Source organism: Anser anser (genome assembly GCF_964211835.1).
Source record: "Anser anser genome assembly, chromosome: 6".
NCBI classification, from domain to species: domain Eukaryota; kingdom Metazoa; phylum Chordata; class Aves; order Anseriformes; family Anatidae; genus Anser; species Anser anser.
The window spans coordinates 9,135,234-9,151,367 of NC_139726.1; the positions used below are offsets into that span (position 1 = coordinate 9,135,234).

Below are 16,134 nucleotides of genomic sequence, written 5' to 3' on the forward strand. Positions count from 1 at the left end.
ATGATCTTACCATAAAACGTTATGCTCCTTTTTATTTTTAAAACCATCATCTACCTGCTTTCTGAGTCTCTGACACAGATTTCCTTTATGGCTAGGTGGAAAGATTTGTTGCCTCAGTCATCTCCATTTGTGAAAGTGAGATTTCTGTGGCCACTTTGTCTTGTTCATTTTCACCAGTAAGGCAGAAACTGCTTCCTCCCTTGGACTTGGCATGTATCCCCTACTTCAGAGAGTGATAATATCCTAGAAATCATTCCAACCCCCTTTGTTAATAACAGTCTGTCAAAACAATCTATGACAGTCACTCATATCAGTGAAAAAACCATGGTTGCCAGGGATGACCTTTTGGCTTCCAATTAAAATGGATGTATTTTACTTGGCAAAAAAAAATGCTCCTGAGGTCACTTCCAAAGTCCTAAACAAAGAGACGTTAACTTCCAAATGATGGTCAAATCAGCTCCATTAACAGGCACAGCTCATCCATTCAGACCAACACAGCTCTCCCTATACCGTGAGGCTCTCTTCTGGAAATAACCACCAGCCCATAGTTCAGAGTCTCCACACACTATATGTCAAAAGCAGGCATATAATTACCCAGCTCTGCCCCATTGAAGAGAAAAGAGGGATTTCCTGCCATCTCAAAAGACAACTGCACAGGTCAACAGACTAGATTCCTTCATTAGCCTGTTCCCTGGTCAGAAGCAAAGATTGACAGCTACTTTTCCTACAGCTGCTGATGATTAGGACAAGTTTTTCAGTCTCAGAGTTTCCCTAATATATATAGATTAGGGCACATAATTCTAATATAATTTTAACAAGAATAAATGAATTACATACTGGAATATGCAATTACACTTTAATGTAAGTATATTAAATTATAAAAGAGAGTAATTATAATATAAGCATATTATAACATTATACAGTGAGCTACACATGCCAGAGATGGTAATGAATATTTACTTTGCATGTGAATGAAAACTGATATAATATTCAGCTATCTTATTAATGCTAAAATTCTTTCTGTTCTCCTCCCATTAAAAGTAAAAAAATAAATAACACAGAATGAATTGATATATAACTATTGATAATACATGTACTACATGGAACAATATACAGTACAACAACATGAACATTTAATTTAACTTTTCTAATGACCTCAGTGTGGTCACGACTCTACCCAGATTGTTCAGAAAGTAACTCAGCTAAAGATGACCCTTAGTGAAAGAGATGAGAGTCATCCCACTGGAATACAGTAGGTACAAAGTATTTCTTCTTGTAATCCAGTGTTACTCATTTGGCAGCCAATAAACCAGATCTCATCCATGGTACAATTTGCCCCTATCTTTTCTGGGCAGTATGTTTGTGCTTGAAACTGGTTAAAGATGTCCAAATATCTGTTTCCACGAGCCCTGGTGAAAAAAATAGAAAGAGATTTGTTGTTGCTGTTATTTTCAGTGTCAATATCTGATTGACATCTGTAATGTACAGGACTGATGAATGCTGTCCTGTCACACAAGGTTCTTACCTTGTGATAAGTTTTATTATTTTCAAATGGGTCTTTGAATGCCCTTAAGGTTAGTTAGAAGTTTCACAAGTGGAATTTGTGAATTTTATTTCCAACGAAATTATAGAAGTGAAAAAATGTTTGCCTTATACTGACAACACCAAAAAAAAAAATCTTTACAGTATCTGAAGGAAATTGTCAGTACAAGTAGCTTTCAGCAATGAGCAAAAGACAACTGTCAGTGAAGTGGCTAAATTTTATAGCCATTCTTACTGATGAGTTCTTGAAGTATTAAAGACATTGATTTAGAAATGGAAGCAGTGGACAAGAATCTGCTAGAAAGCGGGAAATAGGGCACGACCGTGAAAATCAATGCAGTTGGCAAAGAGAGGGACAAAAATATGGAAACATGCAATCACCTTTAAAGTGGAAATGAAAGGAAACATGAAATAGGGCTCCCCAACAGAAGTACCTAACAAGGCAACTTTGCCTGGAATGAATGAAAAATGAAAAGGAAAGCAGAAACTTCTTAATTTCTACAGGGACAAGCACAACGATAAAATTATCTTATGACAACATTTGTCTGATATCCAGGTTAAACCATTTTCTGTCGACTGAGCAACTATTTTAGACTTGCCACTGTTAAAAGGCAACTGTAGACATTTTTAGGAGTGAATATAGACAGGGTACACTTGTCTCTGTGATTGTCACTGGCATGACAGCAGAGGAAGTTGAGTCTTGTGCTGTGCTGCCTGCAAAAACCTCTGCAAACAGCTCCATTTTAAATCACAGGTAAGAAGTATTGCACTATGCATGGAGACATAGAGACAGCTCTCATGTCTGAAAGCAGTCCAGGGTTAGTCAATATGTGATTTTAGTGGAGAAAGTGTTGCACTAAGAAACAGTATTTCAGGATTTCAAGTTAGCCATAAAACTCTTATATACCCCGCTAGGGTAGGATACCTGACCACACAGCCACACTTATCAAAACTTGTTTGTGCATCTTATTAATGATTCTTATCCCATCCCTACCTGAAGAACAGGTAGGCCATGAACATATTTTTGCCTGGTGATAGTGCTAGAAGAAAATGCACCACCACCATTGCCCCTAGCAAAACAAATCATAAAATGTATCCTAACAAACATTGCTTTGAACTTCAGTATAAATTGTCATGCGTTTCAGATAGACACTTTTTTTCTTTGCAAAACAAATGTTTTATGTCATAATTCAAAATTACCATAAAATATCTAATGAAAATAAAGATTATCTCAAGCCATAAGATTCAAAAACTAATCACGGTCATTAGCATTATATAACAGTATAACAGTATGAGAGAATAAGATTATAGTTTCCTCTAAAACCAGAAGATATCCACATATTTCAAAAATGTGCATACAATACACTATCTTCAACTTACAGTTGGACTTCTATCCCATTGCTAGACAACATTTTGCATTATAAATTATATCAAATAATAATAATAAAGTAAAATCCATATATGCAAAGTACACTAAATCTGATTGCACTTCTGTGTTTCAGCTGATTCTGTCTAGGATCTCAGACCATGACCACACACCAACTCCTTTTTCTCACTGTCTCTTTCCTCTTGTGAAACAACAGAAAGCAAGGGCCCATGAGCTCCTGTTACTTAAAAATAATCTTTTCCTTCATTGCCTTTTTATCCTGCCTTCCTTTTTTCCCTACAGCTTGAGGGGGATCAAATTTTGCCATTTGACTTGCATGTTCTCCTTGGGGAAGAGCACAGAAGCCAAGAACTGCATGTAGCATAGTTAATGTTAGACACAGCCACAGAAGTTCCTCTGTGCAGAATGGCAAAAAAAATGTGACAATGGTTATGTCTGTTGTACCTAGCACAAACCTTTTTACAACATCATTTGGCTGAATTTTGGCCAGCAGTGCTAGGTTTTCATTTTATTGTGCCAAATGTAATGTTGGAGTGCATGTGCCATCTTTAGGCATTTTAACATGCTGGATGAACACCCGAGTGCCCTAAGATCTAAGCATTTAATGAGAGCTATCATTCTGCTGTTACGGATGCTACCTGGAATGCTGTAGACAGGGAAAGTGCAGGAAGGGGCCGTAATATGTACTGTTTATTAAAATAAAAAGCCAAAATAAGGCTAAAGGTATGTTTAATCATTGAAATGAGAATCTCATAGTGAGACACTTTTAGAATTTATTCTAAATTATATATTAATTTACGTTTTCTGCTATATGCTACTACTCTGGCCTGGATTGCTACTTGGACTGGGTACACACCAACCTGTACATGTAGAAGCCTGACCTTGCTGCTTATTTATTCTCTACTTCCTCACATAATAGTAGGAGTTCTTCAAACCTCATCCCTTTAAAGCACTGGACAGGAGGATCAGGACTGTGTGAAATGTGTTTAAATTTTGTCTTTTGCCAAAAAAAAAAAAAAGCTACTCCCATATTGGACAAATATAAAAGCACAAAGGACATTACTGTTCAGGTGGAGCACTTCATCAAGCTTTAGAACTGAAATATGGTTTAATCTAAAAATATCTGGGGATGGACTAGGTTATTGGCTGGTGTAAATCAGCATATTGCCCTGTTTTCTTCTGAAGCTGACAGCCTGTCCATACCCTTTATAAATATTGTTGCAGAGAACATTCAGTAAGAATAAGATTCAGAGTTTGCCATTTAGCTTTTCTCGTAGCTCAAGTGAGAGTCTCAGCTATCTGCAAGTCTGCCTACGCCCTTGTGTTTGAAGGTGCCAGATCCAAATCTAATCCAATCAACCCATCTTTGACAATTACTGGGTAGGGATTTAGTAGGACATTTCTCATTATGCCAATCTAGTATTTCAGTACACTATACCCCTAGTGACTAGATGTCTTTTCATCCTCCTTTATCTCTCTCTAGTATTTCTTCTGTCTAAAGCCTTCAAATCGTATTAGCCGGCTGCTATATTTATTAGGCATCCTCAATACATTAAAACATTGTTCCCTGTGAAATGTGCTGTTAAGTATTACCTTGGTTAGCAATTTAATTTAATAGGATAGTGACAACACATTGACATTGTTCAGGTTTCTGACCTAATGATTTATGAGACAAGTTACATTTGCAGACACATTGATTTTGGTAACTGCAATGAACAAAAGTGAAGAACAATTTCACTTTATTTATTTATTTATACATCTTTTTCTCCTCATCTCCCAGTATTACTCTATTCATAGAATGGCCTCTTTTAAAGCTCTCTGGCAGTTTGAAAGAGGTTTTGGGTCATGGCATTACTTTTTGAAAGATGCTTAAATCTTTTGTACACTTGAGAACTTCTGTGCATCCCAACAAGTGCCAATTAATGTGTTCCACATCACTGGGCCTTAGAAGTGATATGATAAAATGCACTGACTGTAGTAATCCAATTTAAATGACGATGATAACTTTGTGCCTTGATGCTTAGATGAAATAAGGAGGACAAGTGATACAGCAATCCCATCACAAACAGAGTGCTTTCCTGCATCAGCTGGTGAGCGTGGCTGGCCAGAGCTGGCCCTGTTCACTCAGACGAATACTACTGGGAGCATCTGAGCAGAAATCAGGATCCTTCACTGCTCATAGGAGAAATGGTCTGCCATGTCACTGTTAGCCACACTAGTCTCACCAGGTAAATCAGGTACGGTGATCAGAATGGAGAGGAGTGAGGAAATGTTGTGGGAGGTAACCTTCTGCAAACAGGACAAGAGATGTTAAGAATTGCCCTACTTTTTTCCGCCATCCATACCCAAGTGGCTGCGCGGAACAAAGAATACAAACTTTGTGACAAGGGAGGGAATGCACAAATATTTGCCATCAAAAATATGCTGGCATTTATGAGATGCGTGAGGACTGAGAGTGGAGTTGGTGCCTGTGATAGGGCTGCAGCCAACACCCAGAGTTTTCTGCAGATGAGAAGGAACCAGTGAGCAACAACCCTCAGATGTAGATCAGGCAGCAAACAACTCACCTGACTGTCACTCAGTAAGGGCTGACACAGGGAATGCACACTGTATGGCCTGAGAGAGGGGGCCCGCACTCCCATACCGGTCCCCACCAGCAGGAATCATGAAGGACAAACTGGGAGTTAATCGAGTGTTTTCCTCTAGTGATGTGTAACTAAATTTACCCACAGCTAGAAACTGTGCAAGAGTCAATCAAGGTTCACATAGTAAAGCCAAATAGCAAACATCTCCTTCCTTCCTTTACTCCAGGTTGAGTGAGAAAAGCCATGTGCTGGTTAGACAGACTGCCAGACTAAAGCTAAATCCATGACAGACTCATGGATTACACCATACTAGGTAATACCACAACATGGCAGTATCTATCCGAAATCTAGAAGGTCTCTTGTTCTATCAAAATGTATCCCAGTTTAAATCTTCATGATCGATCCATGTTTTCCAGACTGATGGAATCTCTTCACCTCTTCCTCTCCCTACTTCTGTCCTCATCCTGACACCCCCAAGCATGCGACCAAAGCAAGTAACGTTCATTTGCTGTTAGCAGCTCTGCTCCGTTACTCATTTCAACTTGCTCCAATTTATGTCATACTACCTCACATTTATATCCTTTTCACATCTATTTTAAGCTATGCTCTTTTTCTCATTAAATATCTTTTCTAGCTTTAGTATGATTTGGATATACTAAGTCCATGACAGCATTTCAATAGAATCTTAAATACAACTTTGCCTACTTTGTAAACTCCATCATATTTCTTGCACCCTTGTCCTTTTCCTTTCTTCTGATGTTTTCTAGTTAAATAACATTCTTCTAAAATGTGAAAAAATGTGTGTTTTTCTTTTTTCAATAGCGTGTCTTTCTATGCATTTATAAAATAGCAGCATCTTTCTTACACAATATTAAGAGGATTTCTACCTGTCTCAGTACTGCATGAATGAAAACTAGCAGAGTTGGTTCTACAAAAGTCCTAATGAGAGGCAGAATACAATAGATGACACCCAGTAAGTGTCATACTGTGTCCCATCATTTGAGCTAGCCCAGCTCATTCAAGCTATGAGTAGCTTGTGCTGTAAGCAAGCAGTGCTACACTGTCCTTTGTAGGCATATCATCAAAGACACTTAATACCAATGTGTGAGACATAGGATTAATGATGGAGGAGATTTAAGAGAGAAATGAAACTAAGTAGTGGTAAGAAAAAAAATGGCAGACAATGCCAGGAAGGCCTTTTGAATTCACTACTCTACTAGAGAAAAATTTCTTGTTAATACCACAAAAAGTCTAATAGTAACAACAGCAGAGAATAATTGAGAATCCTTTTCTGTACAAATATAGGACCTTATCACCAATCTTGCAGAGCCATCAATTTCCAACATCACCAATGTGAATTTTACATTGGGTTTATAAGCTAATATTCTGTTGGTTAAAGAATAATATTTTAAGCAAAATGTACCTTTTTATTGCATGAGGTTAATACTTTCATCCCTCTTCTACCATTAAATTAGGTTTTACAATAAAATAATTATTAGGTTTCTGTGAAGTTATTGATGGATTGAAATGTATGTGGCTCTGTGATACACATGTCTCTGTGAATGTGACTACCCACATTTGAAGAGATCTGCAGAGATCACCGGTGTTAAACACTGCTATTCAGTTAAGATCGTTTCAGCCAAAATAAAAGAATTTAAATCAATTTTTTTGTATGCTATATTAATTATAAATGAACAAAAGTAGTTGTTTAGCAAGTTTACCTGCTTCCAGCTCTATCAAATGCCACTACCTCTCACTGGTGTGAGTGCTGTGAGATCAGCACGCTGGAACCCTGCCACAGACTCTGTGTGTGACCCTGAATATCTCACTCACAAACAGACCTAATTAGGTGCTTAAATATTAAGTGCTGCAGTCCAGAACCCAGATGGAGTCATTGAAGACCCCAGAGAGGAGGAGAAACTGTTCCAAGCAGGAACTAAACAGACAACAGCCAAAAGCTGCTGTAGCCTGATTTAATGCAGCATGGGGTACTGGGGTACTCCTTGGGCAGGAGTCGAATCCTAGACCAGGATTTGATTCCCTCTTCTGCTCTGGAGCCCTTAAACTCTGATCCTCTTAAACTAGCAGACTATATAGGTGAAGTTGTTTTTCTTCTGTCCTGTCAATCAAAAATAAATAAAATTAAATAATAAAATTAAAAAAAAAAAGTTAAATAAAAAGTTTCACTAGGCCAGAATAGGGAAAAACAACCAGTAGGAGCCATATTTCCGTAGCCTTTGATACTCTGTCTCACCTCCACAAAACTGATTTAAGAACTTCACTACAGAGGCAACCTCTTTTACATGCTCTTCCTCAAATCCTGAAAGTACTCATTTGTACACTGGCACAGATTCTGTAAATACCCTTGCAGAATTGTGAAAGAATAAGAATAATGAGAAGAAGAAAAAAATAAATAAATAAAAAGATTACCATAAAAAAAAGAACATATTTGAAATACAACTCAAGAAGAAAAATTTTACAGAAAATCCCATATTTGACAAGACAGAACATATGCACAGTTTTTATTCCAAGGGACAAAAGTTTCCACTGTGTTTATGCAGAAAATATATCAAATGTATTTGCAGAGAAACAACCAGAAGCTCTCATCCACTACTGTAGTTAAAGGGGGGGGGAGCAGATGGTGTGGGAACTGTGTATCCCTTACAACAGAGTCTCTCAAGGCTAGGCACAATTCTTAAATGTTTGTTGCCTTCCTAGTACTATGACTATATCTGCAGTGAAAGCAATAAGCTTAGTCAAACATACGGAAAATTAGAAATCGGAACATTTTCAATTATGGTTATTTCACTCTGAAATAGTTTACTCACTTTAGGAAAACCTTTCCAATTTTCAGACTTGTCAGTTCTATTGAAAGTCTCCCAGTATCCTAGGAAAAAAATCCTGTAATTACTGCTTCATTGAAAGGCATCACAACTGTAAAACATCACAAACATCACAGGAGTCCTCTCATTTACCTTCATTAGTTTTCGTATCATAAAAGGCTGGAAGATGCTCACAAAAAATAGAGAAGCTAAAAGGTATGACGAAATGAATGCATATAGAATCAACAGGGTAGCTGAAATTAGTTTTGGGAAGAAGTTACTTTTCTTTTACTATAACTGATTAAAGCCAACTTAATGACTATTTTATGATTTCCTAAGCTAACACCACTTCAACTCCTTGCTGGAATTTTCCATTCCAGTAAAGAACTCATATTTGTTTTGCTTTTGAAATTATGGATTTCTTCAGAGGCTCTGGGATACTATCATATACAGACACTGTATTGCAGGTATTCCCTTACAGAAATAGCATTGAATCTTATGCCACACCTACTCATTGATTTATTGTTTAGAGAACTTCTAATTACAGTAACACTGAGTTCACACTAAACTTAAGAACTGCTACACCAAATTTAAGATTTGCTCGTTACTAGTACTGTTATTTGTTTGTGTTTTTTTTTGTTTGTTTGTTTTTTTGTTTTGGATACTAACGAGCAAGCTGCCCACATCAAAAGAAATGGTAGGCCTACATGCATAGTGAAAAGAACTGCTGCTAGAAAGAGACATTACCTTCACACGTCTGTAAAATGCCTATGTTTTATTCCCATTGTCAACAATGTAACTAAACAAAGAACCATACCATTTAATACATGACAGATAAAGGATTTCCACAAGATCACTCATGGCATCTTCAAGAGATTTGGCAAGAAAAGCCAGATCTTAGTTTCTGCGTAGTGTTATAGTGACAAAATAACTTTTCTAGAGCCTACCAAATCTGATAAGAAGTCTTCTGGTCACTCTGTGAGCCTTCAGAAGAAGGTTAGTCCATATCATTGTGAATTTCTACATTGTTATTTTCTGTTTAAGAGTCTTATAAAAGTATATTAACTAAGTGTACGACATCTCTTTCCACAACCCATCAAGCACATCATTTGCAACAGCCTAGGAAAGTCTTACACATCAAGAACATGCCATAACTTTTTTTCAAAAAGCGTACAAATGTTTACCTTCAGTTTTAAGATGAAATCTGTGTACTGGACATGATCTATCCAACCTATCTGGAATTGATTTTTATTGAAACACTCTAGAAAAACAATACTCAAAATCTCCTCTAACAAGACCTATTTTTTTTAAGTTTGAAGAAAAAAATTGGTCCAGTGTATCACATTAGGATATATTTTAAGCAGTTAGGTTTGGATCAGATTTGGATTTAGATCAAACATATACTCAAGAAATCAAAGAACTATAAGTTTTGTTTGTTGATATTTTTTTTCCTGAGAAAAATGTACGTAGAGAAACTCATCTAGAATCCGATCCCCAACTGGCAAGCACCACTGGCTAATAAAATTACTGTACAGAAACTGTAACATCAATGACTGTGTTTTTGAAAAAGGGGCAAAATATAATTACAGAACACATTTCTCTTAGAAGTCTGGTCTAGTCCAGTGACAAAGTGAAAGCAAAGGAAGATGCAAAACAAACTAATTACATATCAGTTATTCTAAAATGGAAATAATTAACTTCTGCAGGCAGTGCAAAGTAATTGAAAGACTTGTTTTTTTCTCAGAATTACTTGGAAATGAAGATGACTTCCTACCTAACCACATTTTGTTCTTAAACCATGTGTAAAATTGTAATATTAGATAAAAAGTAACCAACAAGAAATCACAATTGGTTCACCTGCATTTTAGGCCCATTCTAGGCAGAGTGGAATTAATCAGTACACTGAATTTACAATACTACAGTGAACACAGCTCAGTAGTAATTGATCCAACAGCAGGTGTGTGTAAAATCTAAATACAGGTTTAATAAATTAGACTAGCTTGCTAATTTTTACTTTGGATTTTCATTTATAATCATAATATTTCAAACATGCATCACTATGTATCTTGAAAAGACAAGTTTTGGGCTATCAACTTCTGCAAAAGTAAATCTGCTTGGCACAGTACAGAATGGTTCCATTTGTTATTAGTGAAATAAATATACACTCATGAAATTAAGATAAATTTACTGTGTCACTTTTGCAGAGCAAAACATAGCATATTCCCATGGCTTCATTCATTGAACAGGCCATGCCCAGTTTCTGCTTGGGGAGGGAAACACCAGCTTGGGCAGAAAGGAGATGGGGAAGAAGCCAGGCAGCATGTAGAAAAGCCAACTTCATCCAATGAGTCTAGTAATGCCACACTTCCTATTTGCTTAATGGAAAGAGACAAGTTTCTCTAGAGAGCAATTCAGATCAGGAGCCTAATGTAGTTGTTTTGTCTCCTATCTCTCCCCAGTTACTACAGAAGGTGTCTAAACACATTAGTTTTAGTAGAGTAGAGTTACCTCCACCAGCGGCTAATCGACTAAGACATGTGTTGAGACTAATTAAGAGCTTGATTTTCCTTTATTTCTAGGGCATCAGAAAGCTCCAGCATATCCAGATAACCCAAAGTTCCTGTTAGGCACATTTAAATTATGACACTAATTTAAGACATTTTAAACTCAGGGCTAGTGGTGGGCTGTTGGGGGCACTGCAGAAATCTGCTGCACTGCCAATATCCTTCCAGTGTCAGAGAAAAGGCTCAGAGACCAGTTGGCAGAATAGATGCACAAGCAGTAAGTTCCTAAAACCAGCAAGGTGACTTACTTCTACATCATAATGCCATCTGCACTCAACCGCAGACAGTCTGGCGTCTAGAGACCCAAGCACAAAAAAAATCCCTCTTGTTCCTTTAGGGATATACCTATTGGTAAATGCCAGTAAGCAGACAAAACAGCTGACTGCCATGTTTAAGTTCAATTCTGTTTGCCTAAATTATTGACTATAGTTTGTATAGCAAGTATGAAAATATGACCCACAAAGCTGGATTTGAACTATTCAAAGTATGTGAAAACTATATATTCTTATGGCACTTGTATCTGAAATCAGACATTAGCTTCTGAGTACAGCAAGGAAAAGAAGCTGTGTTGAGAGAAATACTGAAAAATCATTGGCAATGGCCCTGCCTGCCAGATCTAGCCCTGGGGTCACTTCATAACCCAAGAGGGCTAGCAAAGTGCAAGCTTGGGGAATTGCAGGAATAGTGCAAATGTGGTAGAAACGTTGCTCTGTGAGATGGACAGTAATTTCCTGTTAGTGACAAATAACTCTAGACACCAGTGGTACTCCAATAGCTTCAATCAACTAAGCATCGTTAGTTTAAAACTGATCTTTGTCAGGAAGTGTGGATCAACTGGGATATTCAGGAAGTCTAAGCAGGAAAACTGACAACAGTTGAAATACATCAAAAAAAGTTTTTGAAAAACAATCTATACCAAGTAAAACTGTATCTTCAACTGCAATAAATCACTGGAATTAGAAAAGTGGAAAAATTCCATTCTTTAACACTTTTTGTTCTGAATTTTCAGAATTATTCATGAAAAGTATCCAGTATCTGATAGAACAGAATGCATCCTTAACTAGAAAGATAACTGATGACATGGAACTGCTGCTGAGACAAATTTGTCTAAAAGTCTAGAAACAATATTCTTCCATGTTTTCATTGCAGTAATGTATTTGGTTTTGTATCATTTGCTGACAACAAATGGATATAATCCCATCTGTTCTATATGCCTTCTAGTGATGAATTACCAGCTGTCAGATGGGTTCTTGTTATTTCAGGGCAAACTTAAAAGCGTTTTTAATTTCATTTCAAAAAAATATCAAATACCTCCATATTTAGCTTCCATAATAATCCCTCTGACTCCACCTGAAAGAGTGGTCTGAAAGTATTTATATTCCTGAACACAAATAAAACAACCTACATATAGTTGATAAGTTACATTTAATATGGCTAATTAGCAATACCTGTTAAACCTCATTTACGGTTCAACAGTTTACACTGAGACTTCAGATATTCAGAAGAGATTCCTCAAACAGAAGGGTTGAAGAAGCGTGTCCATTTTCTCACCACAGTAACTGCCTGGCACAATTTCTCAGTCCTATTAGAGTGACATCAAAGCTGCTCGGGGAGCCTGGAAGGATTGTGCGCTATCAGTGTTGTTTACTGAGAGATGTATTACAAACTACTGCAGTGTGCCCTCTGACACCCAAGGAACACAGGATTTTTCAGCCAGAAACACTGTTGCATTGCAATTGATAATTCTGTGTCTTTCAGCCAAGGTATAACCTCATGGTATTGCTAAGGAACAAAGAGAATTGTATTGCCTTATTCTTCCTTTTGTTTAGTTCTTGCTCTTTTATTGTAATGCCAAAAGGGTACTGGACTTCAGATGCCAGCAAGGTTGGCATTTCATAAAGGACATTCAATCAGTCAACAAGGAACTTCTGCAGTTTTTAAATTATTATTCTTTGTTCCAGTTCATCTGTTGCTTCTTTGGTTCTTTGATATCATTGAAGAACGGCCAGATTATGCAGCACCGATTGCAAAATAGAAGTGCAAAACAGAAATCACAAAACAGGGTCTCCCATAACATAGCAGGCTGATCTAAAAGCTTTTTGCCCAGTGACCTTGGAACAAATCCTTACCTCAGAGCAACCACTCAATAGCATGGTAGATGTCTGTGTCTGTCATTTCATTAAGGCACGACATGGTCCAGCACACCAGGATTTCTGTGAGCAACTGTAGGTTTTGACAAGTTTCAGAAGAAAGGTCCAGTGTCTCCCACCAGGAAGGCAATATTTACTAAAATACCTAGGTACCCCACTCTCCTAAGTGAATCCAGAAAATGTGGTATTTCACTGCATTATAGCAGCTGATAAAAGCCAATGAATGAAGAAGATGGGAATGTCTGGAAAACCTCAGGTAGGTCAGGCTCATTCTCCATTTTGTGCATATTTCTTGCCTTTCATAAACACTGCATTTATCCTTGACTTAAAACTAGATCTATACCTTTGCAGAGCAAATTTTTTCAACAGGTGTCAAGGGACTGAAGTAGAATTTGCATTTTGTTACACTCAGCTTTCACTCCTCCAAGCACCCACGCACTGGGGAACCTGGCACCCAAGCAAATCAGCAGCGTTTCTTACTCAGGGGTCTTGAATCCACCACTAAGAAAGCCTCTCTTCATTTTGGGAGAAAACAACTGACATGAGACAGGAGTCCTTGTCTCTGCTTGCAGAAAGGAGTTTCGGCAGCATGCCAGGAGTAAAACCTGCCTTTTCCCTTCCAGTCCTTGCTGACAACTGCAGTCCTTGGTGATAACTGCTCAAATGCTGTGGGATCCTCACTCTTACCTCTCACAAGAAAGCAGTAAAACAATTTTATATCAAAGAGGTAAACAAATACCATAATGATAAGTACATAACTTCCTTTATAAAGGGTGCATAAAATGCAAAGTAAGCCTACTGTTTGGTATGATGGTTATTACATACATGTCTTTCTGAGTATTTTAGGTGCTTAAAAGCCTCTTATTATTAGAGTGATGCATACTCTTTTATGAATGTATCCTCAGAAGACCTTGATAGTAAGGGTAATGTTATTGCCTCCTTTTTTAACATTTGTGGGTATTAAACACAAGATGTATATTAGGCATAAAATAGATGAACTCGGGACCTTCACATGGGATTATCCCATAATAACAACAAGAAAAAAAACAGAAGTCCAGATTTTTCAGTCCACAAGAACTTTTTGAGGAAAGGTCAATAAAATTACATTTGCTTAAGTTTAGAAAAAGCATATTGATTATATATATGAGTTCCCTAAATTTAAGGAAGGTTGAAGTACTAGATGAGACTGCCTAAATCCTAGAGTCTTTCAAGGGGAGATTAAAACACCATTTGGCCTAGGAAGATTTAGATTAAGTTGTTTTTACTTTTGTGGAAACAGGATGGATTTACTGACCTCTGGAGGTGCTCACTGACATAAGCTGAAAGTCCCTCTGGGCCTTCAGAGTGATTTAAGTCCAGATCTACGTGACATAACTCATTAAGGATGATCTCAGTGGAAACTGAACACATCCCAGCGCCATCCTTTTAAAGTCAGTACAGCCTGCTATGGTAGTCACTGGGATGAGTTAATCCAGGCTCATCTCATGCAGTCTTCTATCATTCAACAAACTCAAAGATTTACACCACTGCTGTTGGTAGGCAATGTGCACAGAAAATGTAATCAGGCTATACGGCATATATTTAATAAAATAATAAAATAAAAAATAAAAATAATAAAATAAAAATAAAATAAAATAAAAAATAAAAATAAAATAAACAGCTGATGCATTAGCTTATTTTAACATTAGGAAATAGTCCTTTTAGATATAGTCCAACTCAGAATGTTGAGCAGCTGCAGATACAACTAAATTCTCCTGGAGTTATTTTAAGTTCACTGCATCTCAAAATTAGGCATTTATATGTCTGGCTACTGTGGCGATTGTTACTATTAAAAGAGAGTACAGAAGAGATAAATAAAAAACACATTGATGCCCTTGATCATTCACTTATTTCTTTCCTGTAGCACCCTATTCTATTGGTAAGAAAAAATAAAATATATCTATTCATAATAGCATATTATTTAATTAGCTTTTCAAGACAACACTAGGCAACACACCAGATGCTAATGAAATTCTGGAAGTCCATTATGTAATGAAGCACATATGTACCAACATATTTTGATTTCAAATTGGTTTAGAGATTACAGAGAGAAATTGGAAGCTACAACGCTGAGATGCAGTCTCAATACTGCATGCAGACATGCAATAAGGAAAGGAAGACAACTGATGGTATTGGGAGTATAATTAACAGTTTAAATAAAATATTATTATCAACAATTAAAACCAAAACCAATCAGTATATTCATCAGATTAAAACAACTATGACAGCTGGCAGCACTACTGATAAATTCCTTAAAGATAAAAAAAAAAAAAAACAGCACCAAGTCAGAAATCATTGGTATCCTGAAGGTAGCCTAGAAAAGACAAAAAAAAAAAAAAAAAAAAGAGTAAAAGATGTGTAATTTGATAAAAACCGAGTGAAGATCTGCAAACAGGGAATCACGATCAAAGGATTAGGCCAGGAAAATTATCTATTTAAAATCCTTTAAAGTTACCAGTGTGAATTTCTAAGTCTCTATTTCTGCCTAAATATAAAATCTCTCTCCAAGGACCCAGTTCAAAGCCAGTCAAAGTCACTGAGAGCTGTAAATTTTGGATTAGGCCTTTATGGTCATCCTGAGGATGTCTATAATTACAGTCATTGCATCACCCTTTTGGAGGGAAAGCAAAACCAGCACATGGTGTCCCACTCTCATGCGTGCCCAGGGCCCAGAGCTTGGAATTGAACCAGACTATGGCTTGTCCCAAGGAGTCCCCTGGCTGCTGAACCTGCGGGCAGAAAATGAAGCCTTCCCTCCTCCCCCTGCACATGCTCAGAAAACTCCAAATTGGTGCTTCCGGTCATATTAAATAGAGAAAACCAAAGAATAAATTTTCTGATGACCTCACTGCATGTCAAGTAGTGCTACATTGCAGGAGTGGCGTGAATTTTCACGTGCCTTTGAATTGCTGTTGTGCTGAAGCATCACATACACAGCAGTCAGACGTCTCCAGTAGTTGGGAGCAGTCACATAGCTATTTCAAGATTGCTGGTGATAGATTTACACAGCGAAAGCAGTGTAAAAAAAAAAAGAAAACAATATAT

At 37.1% G+C, this 16,134-nt stretch overlaps 1 long non-coding RNA gene across 1 annotated transcript in view; it reads right to left on the reverse strand.

Moving 5' to 3' along the window:
- Window positions 1–837: 837 nt before the first annotated feature.
- The window catches only part of LOC310901716, a 112,333-nt gene continuing 97,036 nt past the window's right edge, over window positions 838–16,134 (reverse strand). The window contains exon 3 of the long non-coding RNA XR_014586065.1: window positions 838–1,409. This is a non-coding gene — a long non-coding RNA (uncharacterized lncRNA). The remainder of the gene's footprint in view (window positions 1,410–16,134) is intronic.